The 19,067-nt window shown below is 41.6% G+C and overlaps 1 long non-coding RNA gene across 1 annotated transcript in view; it reads left to right on the top strand.

Moving 5' to 3' along the window:
• LOC102168193 overlaps positions 1–19,067 on the top strand; it is a 48,786-nt gene that overhangs the window by 16,894 nt on the left and 12,825 nt on the right. The window lies entirely within an intron of this gene.

The following is a 19,067-nucleotide window of genomic DNA, read 5'->3' as shown; positions in this document are numbered from 1 at the left end:
AAGGCAGTGGTGCCATATTCAGTACCTGGCAAGCATCTAATAAATGTTTACTGGCTGCATAGGTGGGAGTGGTTGTTTTCCCAACTTTTGGAAGAGCCCTGGAATCCACATCACCTGAAGCTGAGGGGAGTCTTTGGGGCCTTGTCCTTTGGGTCCTTGGAGTGGTGATGGCTTCATGGAGCAGAAAATCCAAAATATTAGTTTAATGGCTATTGCAGGATATGCTTCAAGCTGGATGGGGCTCATGACTTCTTCCCACTAGTCTGTTTATGTCTTTTATTTAGTCCGCAAACATGTATTACCTATGTGAGAATGGAGACAGGGAGGTGAACTTCTGGTCTACAGAGAAAATGAATGCAAACATATTACTTTAAATATGTATCATGGGAAAAGTTCAACGTGTTATAAGAAATGAGAAGGCTTTCCCCCTCTGTTTGATTCAGTTACATTCATTTCGTAGTTTCATTCAGATAGAGGACATGCCCAGCATTGAATGAGAGGTGATGAATACATTAGGACATTGATGGCCGCAGAGAGTTTACAGTCAGACAGGGGCAGCCATGTGCCAGACAGGGGAGATCTGCTTGTTCCACATCTGTACACGCCTCTCTTGAGTGTGCCTACCTGTACCGCCAAGGCTGGAAAGCTAAAAACCCATTTCTGGAGTTCTCATTGTGGCTTAGTGGTAACAAACCCGACTAGTATCCATGAGTACCTGGGTTCAATCCCTGGCCCCGCTCAATGGGTTAAGGATCCAGGGTTGCCGTGAGCTGTGGTGTAGGTTTTGCACATGGCTTGGATCCTGAGTTGCTGTGGCTGTGGTGTAGGCTAGCAGCTATAGCTCCAGTTCGACTCCCTAGCCTGGGACCTTGCATATGTGGTGGCCCTAAAAAGACCAATAAATAAATAAATACATAAATAAATAAATACCTGTTTCCTATACTCCTTGCTGCTGGGTTTCTCTTTGAGATTTAGGTTTAGCCAGGCCTATGCTTGTGCAAGACCTGAATTCAAAACTGAGTTAGGGGAAAAAAAAAAAAAAAATTGGGTTGGGTGGAGAGGAGGCAGCAGCCGGGAAGAATCCCTTTGGCTGAGTTGACCCAAAAGGTACAGCATGGCACTGGAGTTCTGGTGGTAGCTCCCCAGATTACACTGAAATTGATTTTTCCCTGTAGCCAGAAAATGGGCCAGTGGCTTCCAGGACTCTCACTTCCAGATTGGGTGGTGAGGGTGGTGTGAGTACTTTGGTGGTGTTATGGAAGTCATTCCTGGACGCCCAGGCAGAACTTGCTCTGCATTGATTCTGAACTCACTTAATTCTCTTAATTAAATCCGTGTCTGCTTGAAATAGCTAGAAGGGTTTTGTCTCTTCACTTGAGCCCAACTGATATGTCATGCTGTGAACTGTAGGTGCCAGAAAAGTCAGAGAGGGCAGGTGAATGTGCAGCAGGGCAAGCAGGGAAGAAGTCCAGAGGACTGCTGTTCTCTCTGCTCTTTCAATTCTACCTTCTACCCTCAGCCCCTCTTCAATCCCATAATCCACCTTCAAATGAATTAACTGATTGATTTAAGTATCAAACAACTGCAGTGCACAAAGCACTCTGATGTTGGAGGTCACAGTTGTGAACCATTACACAAGGTCACTGTCTCCATGATGCTTAGGCAAAGATATGTTCTACCAGCACTCAGGTAAACTGGAGTTCAAGATCATGGTAAGAATTATGAAGGAGGGAGTTCTCTGATGGCCTAACGGGTTGAGGCTTTTGTGTTCTCACCACTGTGGCTCTGCTGCTGTGCAGTGTAGGTTCAATCCCTGGCCCACGAATTCCTACATACTGCCTGTGTGGCAAAAAATGAAAAAAAAAGGAGTTCCCGTCATGGTGCAGTGGTTAACGAATCCGACTAGGAACCATGAGGTTGCGGGTTCGGTCCCTGCCCTTGCTCAGTGGGTTAACGATCCAGCGTTGCCATGAGCTGTGGTGTAGGTTGCGGCTCGGACGCGGCTCGGATCCCGCGTTGCTGTGGCTCTGGCGTAGGCCAGTGGCTACAGCTCCGATTCGACCCCTAGCCTGGGAACCTCCATATGCCACAGGAGTGGCCCAAGAAATAGCAAAAAGACAAAAAGACAAAAAAAAAAATGCAACCCCCCCACAAAAAACCCAAGAGAGAACCTGAAATAAACGTTGCAACTCTCATTTAAATAAAAAAAATTATGAAGGGAAAGAAAAGGAAACCGGGAGAGAATGATGGTGTTAAGTCTGCAGGAGAGCATATTTTGATTGGGAAATCTGGGAGGATTGCTTGAGTAGGTAGCATTTAACGTGAGCCACAAAGGATAAAAAAGGGTCAGCTGAGCCACGGTAGCAGAGGAGGAATAGGAGAGATGCCAGGCAGAAAGAGCAGGGTGTGTATGAGCAACGTTAGGCTTTCTCAACATCTTTCCAGCACTCCCTTGTGTAACAGCCATAGGATAATGGCTCAACTCCTTACCCTTTCCGTAGTCTCACTAACTGGAACCCCTCTATGATTTGACATCTTCCCAGAGATTTCTCCTCTTTTTCCTATGTGACAGAGTTTCTCAACCTTGGCACTATTGACATCTGGGGCTGGATAAGTCTTCATTGTGGGGACTGTCCTGTGCCCTGTAGGATGTTTAGCAGAATCCCTGGTCTCTACTGTCTGGATGATAGTATTAGCCATCCTCCCTGAGTTGTGACAGCCAAAATCCAGACATTGCCAAATGTCCCGAGAGAGGCAACATCACCCTCCTTTGAGAACTGCTGCTCTGTGGGTAGCCCTGCTTTGATCAGGATGGTCTTCTTACTGGCTCTTGAATGCACTTTCAACTTTTATGTTTCCACACCTCCACTTATGCAGTTCCCTCTAAGTAGTACCAGCTCCTCTGCATCTCTACAAAGCCTTACCTATGTGCCTATGAGGGTAAGGCTTTTGTCTGCCCAGCATCCCTCTGTCTTTTGGGAAATTTGTCTTGGATGACTCTCATGTGTTTTGAGTGCTAGCGAAAGAGTGATCTGTGTGCAGAGGCACGTGCACTGGGTTCCCTTTCCTTCTGTGCTCAATTAAGAGCTCAAATGGTGGAAGTGAGGCCCACGCAGAGCCAACCAGTCTTTCCATTGGTTTTCCCTGAGTGGGCACTGCCTTTTTTCTGAATTGTTAACTCTGAGTACAGTGCTCTGGGCTGCCACTGGCAGGGAGCCTGCTACTTGGAGAGAGCCTGCTAATGGAAGGAGGCAGTGATGTTGATACGCAAGTAGAAGCAGATTCAAGAAGAACTGAAAAGTAGGGGGACAGTGCTATCTATGACCACATTATTAGAGGCTTTTTATTCGGAGACTTATACTAAAGCATTCATTCCTATTCTCATTTTTGCTGTCTGTTTTTGTCTCTGTCTCTGTCTCTCTCTCTTTCAGCCAGTTTGGGTGGTTTCTGTCAATTTGCATGGAAAGAGTCCTAATGCACTTTTCTTAAATGCTTCGTTCAGGTATCTTCTCTTTCATGAAGTCCTCTCAACACAGGACAGTCTGAAGAAATGCTTGCTTGGATTCCTAGCTGGTGGTTTTCTCGAGCCAGCAGCCAGTTCTGTGCCTCTCTCCCTAACTTTTAGTGATGTCCTGCTGGCATTTGAAATCATCATAGTGAGCATAACACCATGGAAATCAGCAAATGCTGCAAATCAAGGCTGTCCTTTCTCCCATGCCACCTGTTTACTAGCATACTGCTGTCTAAGTCTTCTCAACTGTGCCATCCATTTGGATATTATCATGTACTAATTCATGACATTTCTTGCATTTTGAAAATGGTGAGGTTAGGAAGATAAGTGCCCCAAATGTACACTGCATCTAAGTTTTCAGAAGCTCAAAGGAAGAAAGGGTCCTGAGAAATAATTTGGCCTGTGGTCTTCATTTCACACACAGGGGCAAAGAGGTTCAGAGACATTCAGGGACCTGGTAGTTAGTTGTGGAGTTAAGACAGAGTCTTTTGACTTACATGTATTATTAAAATGTGGGGGTTTCTGGCCTTCCCCTATGCCTTTTTCAACCTTTCCTTTCTCCAGTTTTGGTACACAAGAGTGTTTGAAAAGGATTGTTGAGTCATTCCAGATAGCTAAATGGCCAAGAACCAAGTTGTCAGTGCTTACTTTCACCAAGGGACTTTGGGGCTGTGAAGTTCTTCAGAATGAGGTCATTCCATATGGGGTCTTACTAATGTGGCAGCACTGGGGAGACAGCTGTTAGTAGAGGGGACTTGCTACCATTCCATGCAAAGACCACGATGTTGGAGTGAAGGCTGGCTGCTCTGTGTACTGTGTCACTTAGGATGAAATTGCAAGGAAAGCTTTGCAGATTTATAAAAATCTAAAATACACAATTTATTTTTTGACATAGATGTTGTATTTCCAGTAATTTATCCTGGAAGTGTGCATAAGGATATCCATCATAACCTTCTTTGAACTAATAAAAGCCTGGAAACAGTCTAAGTGCCAAGCAATAAGGGACTAATTAAATAAATCATGATACATACATACATAGAAGCAGAACTCTATGTACTGTTATGGAATTACCGGTAAGGTATATTGTTTAGTGAGAAAAGGTGCAGAACCATGTGTATAGTTTGCTACCATTCAAGTTAAACAAAAAATGTGAGCTAAACACACCCAGAAACACATGGACATATGAGCACAATCTATCTCTAGAAGGATATACAAAAAATTTTAACAGCAGAATTGTCTCTGGAGAGAGGAACTGGAAAACAGCAGTAAGAGGGAGAGTTCTTTTTTCACTTATGCCATTTGGAACAATTTGATTTTTAAAACAATGGAAATCTATTACTTGTTCAACACTCCTTCCCCCAAAAAATAATAAGGAAATTCTGTGTTTTAGTTATTGCGAAGTCCTCCTTTGCTCTGATGGATAAGATAGACCTGGGGATGGGGATGTGACAGAGTTTAGAGAGTTAATAACCCCCGACAATTGTATGCCTTCTTTTAAAAAAGCATTTCAAAGGGTAATCAGTTGCCGTCTTCAAAGTTTGGGACAAGTATTTTCCCCATTTTGCAGCTGAAGGGAATGGCCCATAAGCAAGGCCATTTTCCCAAGGTTACCCAGTGAGTACAGGGCAGTTGGGATGAGAGCTCAGATATTGCCTGAGCATAAGTTCCTTCTACTAGATGATGTTTAGCTGGGCAGAGGGCTTCAACAAGCAGAGTAGTTTTCATGGGAAGGAAAAGAAGAACCAGAGAGTTCTAAGAGGTTCTTCTAGTCTGAGGTTTCAGGGGAGTTAAAGCCCTGAGCCAGCTACAGTTCCAGCATAAATGAAGTCAGACCAAAATAGACACAGTTATATTCAACGGGAAATGACCCAGAAAAGATCCAAAAAGTTTCCAGATGTCACTTGAAAGGCCTCAGTCAGAGAGACTTCATTTTGGAATCTGATGCGGAAAGCTATTGATGAGGTTTCTCAACTCAGTCTGTGGATCAAAAATGAATTGGCATTTGATTTGAGGAAGATGCTAAGAAAGTCTAGAGGTTTTTGCTTTGTAAAAATTAAGCTCAGAGAAAGTAGCTTATGAGTGAGTATAGATACCAAGACTTTGCCATGTTTTGCCAGCATGATTGTAGGGAGAATATGAGAAATAAAGGGTCTATTCCTGCCTTTTGGCTGAGAAGAAAAGCATAAATCTTAGATTGAGGCAATGAGGCATGAGGAAACTGCATAAATGAGATTTAGCTGGTGGCTATAAAGAAATGTTTTATCTGCTAGCTGTTGTGAAGTGGAAGGAGACTAATTTCTCTAAATGTTGTATTTTAAAATACTTCTACAGGTTTCTTTTAAATAACACTCAGAAGACACTTAGCTATACATGTCTTATTCACTTATTATGGGTATAATACAAAATTAAAAACATCGAAAAAAAAAAAAAAACATCGAAGCATGCAAGAATGTGCCTAATGTGCTACCACCTATGGAGAAAAAAGGCTACACACACACACACACACACACGCGCGCGCGCTTATGTGTAACCATTCTTTAAAGACTTACAACCTGGTAGTGGTGGCTCCCTCTTGAGAGGAGAACTATGGAGTTGAGAAGGGGTGGGAGGTACAGCTTTGACTGTACTGTCTCAATTGAACAGATGCCTGTATTACATGTTAAAAATAAAACACACTCTTAAAAAAGCTCAAAGGGAGTAATCCCTGCTGTGGTACAATGGGATTGATGACATCTCTGCAGCATCAGGACACAGGTTCAATCCCTGGCCTGGCCCCGGGGGGCAGGGAGGGGAGGTGTTAAAGGATTTTATGTTGCCACAGCTATGGGGTAGGTTGCAACCATGGCTGGGATCTGATTCCTGGCTCAGGAACTCCATATGCCATGGGGTGTTAAAAAACAGTGGATTAAAGATCCGGCGTTGCCGTGGCTCTGGCGTAGGCCGGTGGCTACAGCTCAGATTCGACCCGTAGCCTGGGAACCTCCATATGCCGCGGGAACAGCCCAAGAAATGGCAAAAAAGACACACACACACAAAACAACTCAAAGCGAGCACTGAGCCATTAGAAGGAAAGAAATAATGGCATTTGCAGCAACCTGGATGAACCTAGAAATTATCATGCTAAGTGAAGTTAGACAGTGAGACACTAACATCATATGATATTACTTACATGTGGAATCTAATAAAAAGGACACAATGAACTTCATTGCAGAACAGATACTGACTCACAGACTTTGAAAAATTTACAGTTTCCAAATGAGACAGGTCGGGGGGTGGGGGCATGCACTGGGGGTTTGGGATGGAAATGCTATAAAATTGGGTTGTGATGATTGTTGTACAACTATAAATTTGCAATAAAATTCATTGAGTAATAAAAAAACTCAAAGGGAAAAACATACCTTTAAAATGGAGACATTTGGTGGTCACTCTATTAACCAAGTAAGGAAATTGAGTATTACTGAAAGCATAAAACCTTACATTATCTGATACAGCCAGGGTTTTAACCTGAATATAATTAAGCCTTTACACCTAACCTCTGACTAGCAAGAGACTCAAGGAGAGAAACTAGTTATATGACAACAGGAGAAAACAGTCCATTCAGAGAGTGGGATGTTCTTCAAAATGTTAATGTCATAACAATATTAAAAAGTGGTTCAAAAATTAAGAATATATTTTGGGGGCAATTGGAAGAACTTTGGGTATGGTCTGAGTATTAGACACTATTAGTGAATTATTATTAATTTTCTTGTGTGTGGATAATGGTTTTGTGGTTGTATAGGATAATGTCCTTACCCTTAGGATGCATGCTGAAGTACAGAGGGTGAAAAACATGATGTTGGGAACTTACTTTAAAAGTGGCTCAGAAAACACACACGAACACACAAACACTCACATACACCTTCAAACATTCATTCCCCGCCCCCGCAAATACACACAGAGTGCTAAGCTGTAGTCTTGGCCTCAAACACAGCTATGTGATGTCAGGGCTGGGACTTTGCAAATCACGTTTCTCCTTTGCCAGTGGGCCTTCTGCTAGACTGCCAGTGAGGGGCACTAGAAGGAGACTGGAAGTCAGAGGAACTGCTAGGAGCTTGCTTCTTTATTTTTATTTTTTTCATTAGTTTTTATTTTATTTTGGAGTATAGTTGATTTACAATGTTGCGTTAGTTTTAGGTATACAGCAAAGTGAATCAATTACACATGTACATATATCCATTCTTTTCCAGAGTCTTTTCTTGTATCAGTTATTACAGAATATTGAGTAGATTTTCCTGTGTTATACAGTAGGTCCTTGTTGATTATCTATTTTATACCTAGTAATGTGTATATGTTAATTAATCCCAGACTCCTGATTTATCCCTTCCCCCCACATTTCCTCCCCAGGCTTCTTTCTGTTTTGCTTCCTGTTACTCTCAGCCTCCCTCAGGCAACAGTTCCTTACCTAGGAATGATGGTTATTTCCTGGAGGAGCAGCTGGTTTAAGTTTACATTTTTTAACACAGTCTCAGGACCAGCCTCCTTATGCTTCTTTAGACATACCTGTTATCAGCTGGCAGATGCCTTCCAGCTGAAGCTCCGTGGGACCTTTGTTCAGTCTTCTAAGTTCTTTTAGTCCCAGTGAGCTCCTCTCCTAGTTCTCCCAACTTTAGGGATGGTAACTGATTTCTGTGTTTACTGCAGTATTCCTTTTACCTTTCCAGTTCTCCAGTGCCTGGTTAATAATTCTTTGTTTTTAAATGATTTTTATTTTTTCCGTTATAGTTGTTTCAGAGTGTTCTGTCAGTTTTCTACTGTACAGCAAGGTGACCCAGTCACACATACATATATACATTCTTTTTCTCACATTATCCTCCATCATGCTCCATCACAAGTGACTAGATACAGTTCCCAGTGCTATACAGCAGGATCTCATTGCTTATCCCTTCCAAATGCAATAGTTTTCATCTGTCAACCCCAGATGCCCAGTAAATCCCACTGCCTCCACTCTTGGCAACCACAAGTCTGTTCTCCAAGTCCATGAGTTTTTTTTTTTTTTCTGTAGAAAGGTTTATTTGTGCTGTGTATTAGATTCCAGATATAAGTGATATCATATGGTATTTGTCTTTTTCTTTCTGACTTACTTCACTTAGTATGAGAGGCTCTAGTTCCATCCATGTTGCTGCAGATACCATTATTTTGTTCTTTTTAATGGCTGAGTTAATTCTTTAAGTTAAATTTTCTTTGCAAAAGTAACTGGTGGAGTTTGTGTCTCCTGGCTGAACCCTGACTGATACAGAAATTGAAAGTAGAAGTCTCATGAAATAGACCTTTTTCTTAGGTGTTTGGGTTTGTCTTTAGACTTGAATGCGTGTTGAGCTCCTTGTCATGGAAATGAGATGCTGGTAACCCATGACCTGGAGTTGCCCTGACTAATCAGATTATTGGTTGTGATTAAATAATTATCACGATTATTTAATCATTGTGATAAAGAACCTCCTGAATCAGGTTCCCTGGAGGACCAAGTGACTACTGGGAATAATGATGATTACAAGGCCCATGGTGGTGGGATGCCTCCTCCAGAGTGCTCTGGAGTGCTTATAGAAAGAAAAAACAGCCCTTTAATATCTCAGCTCAAGTACAGGTCAGAGAACTAGAGAAATTCTATAGCAGCCCTAAAAAGAAATACCAAATCTCTTGTAGCTGCAAATTCAGTCACAGTATTTACTGGTGAGGTCTGCAGAATTAAATGTAAATTGCATGTATAGCCTACATCTTTCAGTGAAAGTTAGGATCAAGACTTGGGAAATTATCCCCAGGACTTAGAATGAGGATGTCCAAATTCATCTCAGATGAATCTGAGAATCTTAACTTCTAAATCACTGAGAGCCTTCCTTACCTTCACCTTCTGTGTCCAAGATTAGGCTTCTTTTGCTTGATAACCTTGTAGTACTAACCATATTTGAAGCAGGTGACTTTCAAGGAGATGTTTGTCCTCTTCAAGACCTGCTCCACTACTCCTTGCTGCCACTAGATCCAAAACTAGGTTTAGATCCAACATATTCCAAAGGAACAAGTACAAAGCTGAACCTAAGGGAAAGAATCTGTAATCCAAAAGAATTGCAAGATTTTTCTAATTTATAGAGGAAGGAACCTGATAAATATATATGGTAATGGAATTCTAAGTGTTAGACTAAAGAAGGCAGAATGTAACAGGCCAAATTTACTGATATGGCTGTACTTATCAGGATTCTGGATTTAATGTGTTAGCAGCTTATATAAGAATTTACTTGGAGTCCCTGCTGTGGTGCAGTAGCGGGGGCAGTGTCTTTGGAGTGCTAGTATGCAGGTTTAATCCTCAGCCTGGCAAAGTGGGTTAAGGATCTGGCATTACCACACTTGTGGCATAGGTTGCAACTACAGCTTGGATCTGATCCTTGGCTTGGGAACTCCACATGCCTCAGGGAGGGGGGTGCAAAAAAAAATTACTTATTTGGATGATAGCAACTTGGACCAAACAGTGATCTGTATACATATAATGAGTTTGAGATCCCAGAACTTCCCTGGCAAAATGTAGAGAAAGGGATTCAAAGACTTAGATATAAATGTTGGGTAAACCTCTCATGTGTGATCTTTGAACTCCTTTTACCCACTGCCGCTCACTACTATACAGTTCAAAAAGTCCTGCAGGACTCTCCTTCTCTGAGGTATTGAGCAATACGTTAGTGAGGAGACCACCAATATCTTTGAAAACCTCTTTGGTGGCTATTCTCTACAGGCTGTATGATGGTAGAAGATGCTGCCACTGAGATGAGTTCATTGATTTTAGTGGGGTTGAGAGGATTCTGGTGTAGCAGAGGCCAAGTGGTAGTGTTTAGCATGAAAGAGAAGGTGGATGCCCTTAATGTGAGGCAGAGACAAAAGGGTGATCAGAATATTTTGACCCATAGGGATTGTTGATAGTAGCTGTGATGGGAGTTCCTCTTGTGGCTCAGCAGGTTAAGAATCCTGCTAGTACCCATGAAGATGTGGGTTTGTTTCCTGGCCTCATTCAGTGGGTTACAGATCTGGTGTTGCTGTGAGCTGTGGTGTAGGTTACAGATGCAGCTCTGATCCCTGCTGATGTGCTGTGGCTTGTGGCATAGGCTTATAGCTGCAGCTCCAATTTGACTCCTAGACTGGAAACTTCCATATACCACAGGTGTGACCCAAAACAGAAAAAAAAAATTAAAAAGATAGTGGCTGTGATGGTTAATTTTTTGTGTTAATTTGCCTGGGTCACCAGGTGCCCAGATAATTGGCCCAACATTATTCTGGGTGTTTCTGTGAGGATGTTTTTGGATCAGATTAACATTTAAATTGGTGGACTTTGAGTAAAGCTAGATTGCACTACAAAATGTGGGTAGGCCTGATCCAGTGAGTTGGAAACCAGAATGGAAGAAAAAAACAAACTTCCCCCAAGCAAGAGAGAGTTCTCTAGCTGACTCTTTCAGGACTGGAACAGCAGCATTGGCTCTCCTGGAGTTCTGGCCTGCTGGCCCACTGGCTCATCCAGCAGAGTTCGGATTTGCCAGCCTTCATAATTATGTGAAACAATTCCTTATAATCAATTAATTGATCCTATTGATTTGTTTTATTTGGAAAACACTGATTAATACAGTAGCTAAATGCTACAGTGGATCTAGGAATGCAAATAGAAAGTCAGTCTACTAAAACATGGCTTGATCTTTTTAACAGGAAAAACACTGGATCTGGTGTCCAGAAATCTGACTAAAGTCACTTCAGAGAGAGTCACAGCCTCTTCTCCACTTTCCAGATCTAAACCACTTGTCTGATCCAGGGCTTCTTGATTGAAGGACATGCTGAGTTCCCTTAACTCCCTTAACTGTCACAAGTTGATGCTATAGACTTCCTCCACAGCTTCTCCAGAGACCTGCAGTGACTTTGTATTACAAAACAAGAAAATCCTAAGATCTTTTAGGGATTAACTAATAGGCACTGGCCCTGAACTGATGCTAATTCCTGGGACCCTAAAATACTACTATGGCCTACCAGTTAAAGTGAGAGCTTGTGGTGGTCAGGTAATGAATGGTGTGTTGGCCCAAGCTGAAGTTAAAGGAGCCCAGTAGGTCTGTGAATCCAGTAGTTATATCTATAGTTCTTGAATGTTTAATAAGAATAGACATAATCTATTCCTGGCAGAATCCCCAGATTTGTTTGCTGATCCATGGAATGAGAGCTATTACGGTAAAACAGGCCAAGTTAGAAGTCCCTGAAAGTTCCCTTCCCTACCAGGGTAGTAAATTAAAAGCAATACCACATTCCTAGAGGAAATTACAGACATTAATGTCACTATTATAGTGTTAATATCTATCATATCCCCATTTAATTTCATCTGCTTTTCCTGTGCAGAGTGTTGTTGGATCTGGAGCATGACTGTGGATTGTTATAAACTTAATTAGGCAATGACTCTCATTGCAAGTACTGTTCTGGATGTGGCATCTCTATGAGAGAGAATCAGCATAACCCATGGTACCTCGTGTACCATTAGTGATCTGGCAAATGCTTTTCTCATCCCTCTATATCAATTTACAGTGAACCCCATAAGCAGGTTTTCACCTTGCAGAAACAAGAGATTGCCTTCACAGACCTGCCTTGGGGCTACCTCAACTTAATGTCTGTGATAATCTAATCTGCAGAGATCTTGATCATCTTGACATTTTATAGAGCATCAAACTTGTCCACTTCACTAATTACTTCACTGATGAGATCATATAAGAAGGTAGTAGCAAGTACTTTAGGTGCCTTGGTAAAATTCTTGTTAGTCAGAGAGTGGGAGATAAACCCCATAAAAGTCCAGGGACTCATCTACTTTGGTGAAGTTTCTGATAGGCTAGTGGTCTGGAGCAGGTTGCAATAGTCCATTCCTTTTTTTGCAGTTTTGTCTATTTTGAGGGATAGAGCTCAGGCGGATCTGGAAGACATAAGCAAGTTGCCTGAGTAACTGGGCCAACTCCTCTGAGAGCTACTCCTGGTGCAAGGAGTAGCTTTTCCTCAATCTGTAATTTTGGCTGCCTGGGAAGTTCGTTATGACTAGCTGATTATAAGGATGAAGTTTAGGCTTGGTTTACAGTTTATTCTGCCCAATATGCTAGTATCAACCGGTTGCTACAAAAATTCCTGCACTATTACACCCCAATCAGGTATGTCTTTGAAAGATCTTACTAAAGAGAAATCTTTCCAGGGTTCAGAATTTTGAGCACTACATTTAGTTGCCTACTGTGTCTAAACTGAGCACTATCCAGAAGTATGGATCTAAACTCTAGTAATCAAGGGCAATTATTCATGGTTTGATGAATGGTGAGGGTCTTGGAAAGTAAAGATTTAGAAGACAAGTGACAAGAAGGTCTGGGGATGAAATAACATGGATGAACCTCTCACAATGGGCAGAAGATTGAAGATGATTTTGCTCTGTGTGAATGCTCACCAAAGGACTCTGTTGAGTCATGAGAATGTACTTTGCAGACATACAACTATAGGGAACACAACCAGAGCTCCAGCTGCTGCCCTCTGATGCTCACCACTGCTTCCCACGGGCTGCTCCTAGCAAATGACTGAGAGTGGCAGGGAAACTAAGGCAGGCCTATCCCTGGGATATTTGGGTCTCCTGTGACAGCTAGCTTTAGCCTGAGGACTTCCTGATGGCCTTGCTGAACCTAAATTAGTGAAGAGGAAGCTCTCAATAATCAAGACAACAAGATGACGTACTTTGTAGCCTCTTTCTCCAGTCATCCTAATGATTGCCCATGGGCCCATGGACAAGAATGGCTATGTGGGCAAGGATGGAGCCATTCTTCAACATGGACTTCCCTCCAAGGCTGACCACCTGAGTGCTGGACCTGCCAACAGCGGAGATCAGCACTTAGTCTCTAATATGGAAACTTGGTGGCAGGTTTATTACATTAGACCCCTTCTATCATGAAAGGGGCAGCTATTTATCCTCACTGAAAAAGACACATAATCTAGATGTGGCTTTGTCCTTAGTACTTCTGCCAGCCTTATTAAGTGTTAAGATATCCTGCATGGTAACACAGCATCTTATCAAGCAGTAGCTAAGGAGTGTGTGTTAGTCGGCTTGGGCTGCCATAAGAAAATGAAAGAGACTGGGTGGCTTAACAACAGAAACTTCTCAGTTCTGGAGGCTCGTCAGTCTAAGATCAAGGTGTGGCTTCCAGGAGGCCTCTTTTCATGGCTTGTAGGGGGCTGCCATCTTTCTGGGTGCTCACATGATCTCTTATTTGTGCCCCAGAAAGAGAGAGGTCAAGCTTTTTATAAAGCATTGATCCCAATGGGCCAGGCTCCAACCCTTGTGACTTCATCTAAACCTAATTACCTCCCAAAGACCATATCTTCACATATCACACATTGAGGGGTTAGGATTTCACCATATGAATTTGGGGGCAGACACAAACATTTAGTTCATAGCAGAGTGTGGAAGCAGACTGATGCCTGTGGAATTTATTGGTCTTGTCATGTACTTCATCACTCAGAAGCACCTGGTCTATTAGAATTACAGGATGATCTACGTAAGACTCAGTTAACTTGCAACTAGAAGTTAACCTAAAAGATAAGGTTCTGTCTTATAGGACACAATATGTGCTTTGAATTGGTAACCAATGAATATGCTTTTCTTTTTTCCCCCCAAGCCAGAATACATTGATCTTGGAATCAAGTGGTGGGCACCTAATAATTCACACATTCAGAATTTTTGCTTCCCATTGCTGTGACTGTGATTCTGATATATAGGAAGTCTTGGTTCCCAAGGGAGGAATGCTTTCACCAAGGGACATAATAGTGTTTCTTCTGAATTGGTAGTTGCGTCTGCTACTGACCATTTTTAGCTTGTACTATGAGGGTTAATGTCGGTGGGCCCGAAATTGCCTTGATCGAGGCATGGCATGTCCTGATAAGTAGTGTTGCTTTATGACTGTGTGCCTGAGGAGCTTCAGGGTGGTGTGTATCAGTTTGTCATTACTGTTTATTATAACAGTGAGATGGATTATTTATACCTGGAGACTTCTGTACCCCTCAACCCTGCCAACTCCCCCCCAAAAAACCCCAAAACTTAGTTGTTGGGGCTAGTTTTTAGCCAACAGAATAATTAATGGGACTGCTACGAAATTTGAGAAGTGAGTAGAAACTTTTTGTCTCCTTATTGTGGAGAAAAGGTAAGATCATCTTATTTGTACAGAGGATAGTTTCATCTTAAGCACAAAGCTATGTCTATTGTATAGAAATTCAGTTATGGATAGAAGGATGCTGAATAGCCAAAGGGCAGGACTAGGCTATCATCTTCTAGCTTCAAACTCACCGTTCTATACTTCCTGTAATCTGCTTTGTCATGCTGGGGCTGGAACCCCACAAAGTACATTTCTTTATCACTTAGTTTTCTCTTAGGCTCTGCAAATAAGGGATACAGAGACATGGTGGAGATCTACAGGAAGGACCAGGGACTCGATCCTTCCTCTTTTGCTTTCTGCTGCTATTTCCCTGGCAGTGAGAGTTAGTCCAGTAGTATCAGTTTTCAGTTTTTTCACACCTCCAGAGCCAGCCTCATCATGCATGGTCAGAGATGGCAGCACCAGTAGGCTGGCACCCATCTTCAGACTTTTGAGCTCTTAAGACAATAATACCGGTCAGGCAAGGGCTGTTTTTATTTTTTATTTTTTTGTCTTTTGTATTTTTAGGGCTGCACCCTCGGCATATGAAGGTTCCTAGGCTAGGGGTCTAATTGGAACTGTAGCCGCCGGCCTACGCCACAGCAATGCCAGATCTGAGCCTCATCTGTGACCTACACCACAGCTCACAGCGACACCGGATCATTAGCCCACTGAGTGAGGCCAGGGATCGAACCCGAAACCTCATGGTTCCTAGTGGGATTCGTTAACCACTGAGCCATGATGAGAACTCCTGTTGTAGATTCTTATAATTTAAAAATTGGTACAGTTTTTGTTCTTATTTGACCTTGTTTGATACATAAATACCTATACATTTATATAAATAGATTAGCTATGGCAAAATGTTAACAATTTTGGGATCTAGAAAATAGCCATATGGGTGTACATTGTATTATTATTAAAACTTTTTGGTATGTTTGAGACCTTTCATGATACAACATTGGGGATAAAGAAATCCTGAAAGTCTGGATAAATGTCAGGACCAGAATAAAAAAGTAAACCTGAAAAAGGGTGAAAGTCTCCAGAATTATAGGTTAGTTCTTTTGTTACAAGAGGGAAATGACACATAGGAACTGTGGTTGCTCCAGAAACCAAGCTGATGCCATTACGACACCACCAACAACAAAGCAAAAAAAAAAGGGGGGGGGTCTTTTCTGTTTATGTCTAGGAAAGGTCCTATCACCAAAATTCCAAAATTAAGTGAATGAAATGTGGCCTCTGTAGAAAAAGATGCAAAGCTTCTCCAGGGAACACTTGTTCAACTGTTTCATTTTATAGGGGAGAAAACTGAGGTCCAGAACAGGTGAGAGTTGTCCAAAATCACAGAGTAAAATTATTGGAGTCAAAACTTTCCCTTTAGCAATTCATAATAAGATTGGAAACCGAGTATATGAAGTAGGTCTCTTGGCTGCATGTGACAGGAAACTGCAAAAGGGGGAATTTGTTATATAACTGAAAAGTAAAAAAGTATGACTGCATTTAGGTGCTAAAGCAATGTCATAAGGAATCTGTCTCCTTCCTTTTTTGGTTTTGTCTTTGTTGGCTTCACCCTCTGGCAACAGAGTTGATCACTGGAAGCTCCAGACTCATATCCTGCTATTTTAGCTAGCATAACATCTTTCCCATTAATTCCAACAAAAGAAATGGAGCTGACTCTAATTAGCCAGGGTGGGACCATAAAAACTGACAGTGGGGTAAGGAAGTTCCTTAAAGAAAAATGAGTGCCATTAAGAAGCAAGCGAGGAGTTCCCTCTGTGGTACAGTGGGTTAAGAATCTGACTGCAGTGGCCCAGGTTGCTGCAGAGGCATGGGTTTGATCACCTCCCATGCACAGTGGGTTAAAGGATCTGGTGTCACTGTAGCTGTGGTGTAGGTTGAAGCTGCAGCTCAGATTCAGTCCCTGGCCAGGAATTTCCATATGCTATGAGTGCGGCCATCAGAAAGAAAAAAAACCCAGTGAATAAATGAATCATTGCTGAGCAGACCAAAATAAGAGATGCAGGGTTCGCCAGACCTCTTGATTTCTATATGCTGAGGGCTATAGAGTTTAGTCTGCTAGTAAGTAGCTGAATCCATTTCTGTATTAGAGTAAGACTTAGAGCAACCTTGTAAAACAGAAGGGAAAAAACCTTAGGTTCTCAGAAGATACTCTTAGAAGATAAAGCTAAAAATACAATGAATTAAACAGTTACCTTATACAGTCCTTCAGAAGCTTCAAATTTGATTTTTTTTTTTTTTTTTTTTGCCTTCTCTGGGGCCATTCCCGAAACATATGGAGGTTCCCAGGCTAGAGGTCTAATCAGAGCTGTAGCCGCTGTCCTACGCCATAGCCATAGCCATGCGGGATCAGAGCCACGTCTGCAACCTACAGCACAGCTCACAGCAACGCTGGATCCTTAACCCACTGAGCGAGGCCAGGGATCGAACCTGCAACCTCATGGTTCCTAGTTGTATTCGTTAACCACTGAGCCATGATGGGAATTCCAAATTTGACTTTTATAAATGCTTAGTAGATATTAAAGCCAAGCTTACACTATTTTGATATAATTTAGTGCTAGAAAGACTCTCTACCATAAATATCCTATTAAAAAAAATGAGATATACCTCACATAAAGTTCACCCTTTCAAAGCTTGTGTCTACTTGGTTTTGATTATCATTGGATCTTGTGTGAAAATGTTGACCTATCCACCCACTAAAAATGGCTTTTGGTGGCTTATCAAAGCAGCCAAGATGTCAACCCACATGTTAAGTCAGTTTTAGGTAAAATACCCTTCATATCTTCTCTTTCTTACTCTGTTTCCCAGATTTCCTGCAGTCTGGTAGTAATTGGCTCCAAGTTGTCACAAGTTTTGTGCCAGCAGAGGCTCAGGTGGGCATTTTTAATTTGAGCTATTAATCCCTTTTCTAGAGATGTTTAAAATCAGATATTTGGCAACATCTGTAATGAGAGGGTTTGCTTTCAACCAGTCATATGCTGACAGTGACATCTACTGGTCATAAAGGTTTCTTTATATTGTCTTGATGCCTTTTTGCAGTTTATCAGTGATCTTAATTATACTGTGAAATGTAAGAAAAACAATTATATCATCCTTGGGAGCTAAATAAACCAAAACATGTGCCAGTATATGTACCACTGTGGGGTATTTTTAAAACTAAAAAATAAAATCTAAATTTCTTCTTCATTTGAGAAGATACTGTGATCTCTTTCATTTGAACCGTTGGAGAATTTGAAAAATGAATTAAAAACTCAGTCATTTCCTTTAAAGTACCTTTTGGGGTTTTTTTTTCAAAGCAGAACTTAGTGAATTTAGTCCTAGAAAATTCTAGTGGACCTAATGAAAGACTGGCTATTAAAGGTGATTTGCTTCTGGCATTTCATCCTGATCTTGTTAGGTCCCAGATTTCATGCATGCCCTTGCTCCCATCCCTACTTCCTTCCTATCTGTAGCTATGCATACGTATTAAACTTCATAATACTCTTCCAGATTTGTTCCTGTATTAGCTTTGGAAACTTCCCCCACTGCTCTTGATATTAGATTATACTAGGAAAAATTAGGAGTTTCATTTTTCTAACTATATTTTTAAAGAAGGCATGTATTTATATTTATTGATAAAGCATTTTGAAGAGTAGTGATAAAATTTAATTTTGTGTAGGAAATATAATCTTCAATTTGTGTACTTAGGTGGCATGTAAATTTGATAGTCGGGCTCCATTTCCCTTCAAGCTTAAAAAAAAATGTCAAGGAGTTCCCGTTGTGGTGTAGCAGAAACGAACCTGAGTAGTATCCATGAGGATGTGGGTTCCATCCCTGGCCTCACTCAGTGGGTTAAGGATGCAGTGTTGCCGTAAGCTGTGGTGTAGGTCACAGATGCGGCTCGGATCCCAAGTTGCTCTGGCTGTGGTGCGGGCCGGCAGCTGTAACTCTGAATGGACCCCTAGCCTGGGAACTTCTATATACTTCAGGGGTGCAGCCCTAAAAAAAAAAAAAAAAAAAAAAATCAAAACGAAAAACCAAGAAAAAAATGTATTATGAGTGTTGTGATTATACACCTTATAAACTTTGTGGACACCCCTGATTCTTTCCATGTGATAAACCCCTAGAGGGAAAAAAATCCTTAACCAAAGGGCTGCAAAGAATCAATAGAGGGACTAAAATTAGTAGTATTATAACAAAAATTGGAAGTAGTAGGAGAGGAGAGGATGTTTTATAAATTCAATCCTTGCCTGTTATCTAGAGGAGTCAATATATAATTGCTGTCTGATAGATCAAAACTGGCATATGTATTTGGTATAACGTTATTACTGAGAGATACGAGTGGAACCTTAGGAAGTTAAAGCAGA

Source organism: Sus scrofa, chromosome 16 (assembly GCF_000003025.6).
Source record: "Sus scrofa isolate TJ Tabasco breed Duroc chromosome 16, Sscrofa11.1, whole genome shotgun sequence".
Classification (NCBI taxonomy): domain Eukaryota; kingdom Metazoa; phylum Chordata; class Mammalia; order Artiodactyla; family Suidae; genus Sus; species Sus scrofa.
The sequence above is the reverse complement of the archived record's forward strand: the minus strand, read 5'-3'. Positions and strand labels throughout refer to the sequence as shown.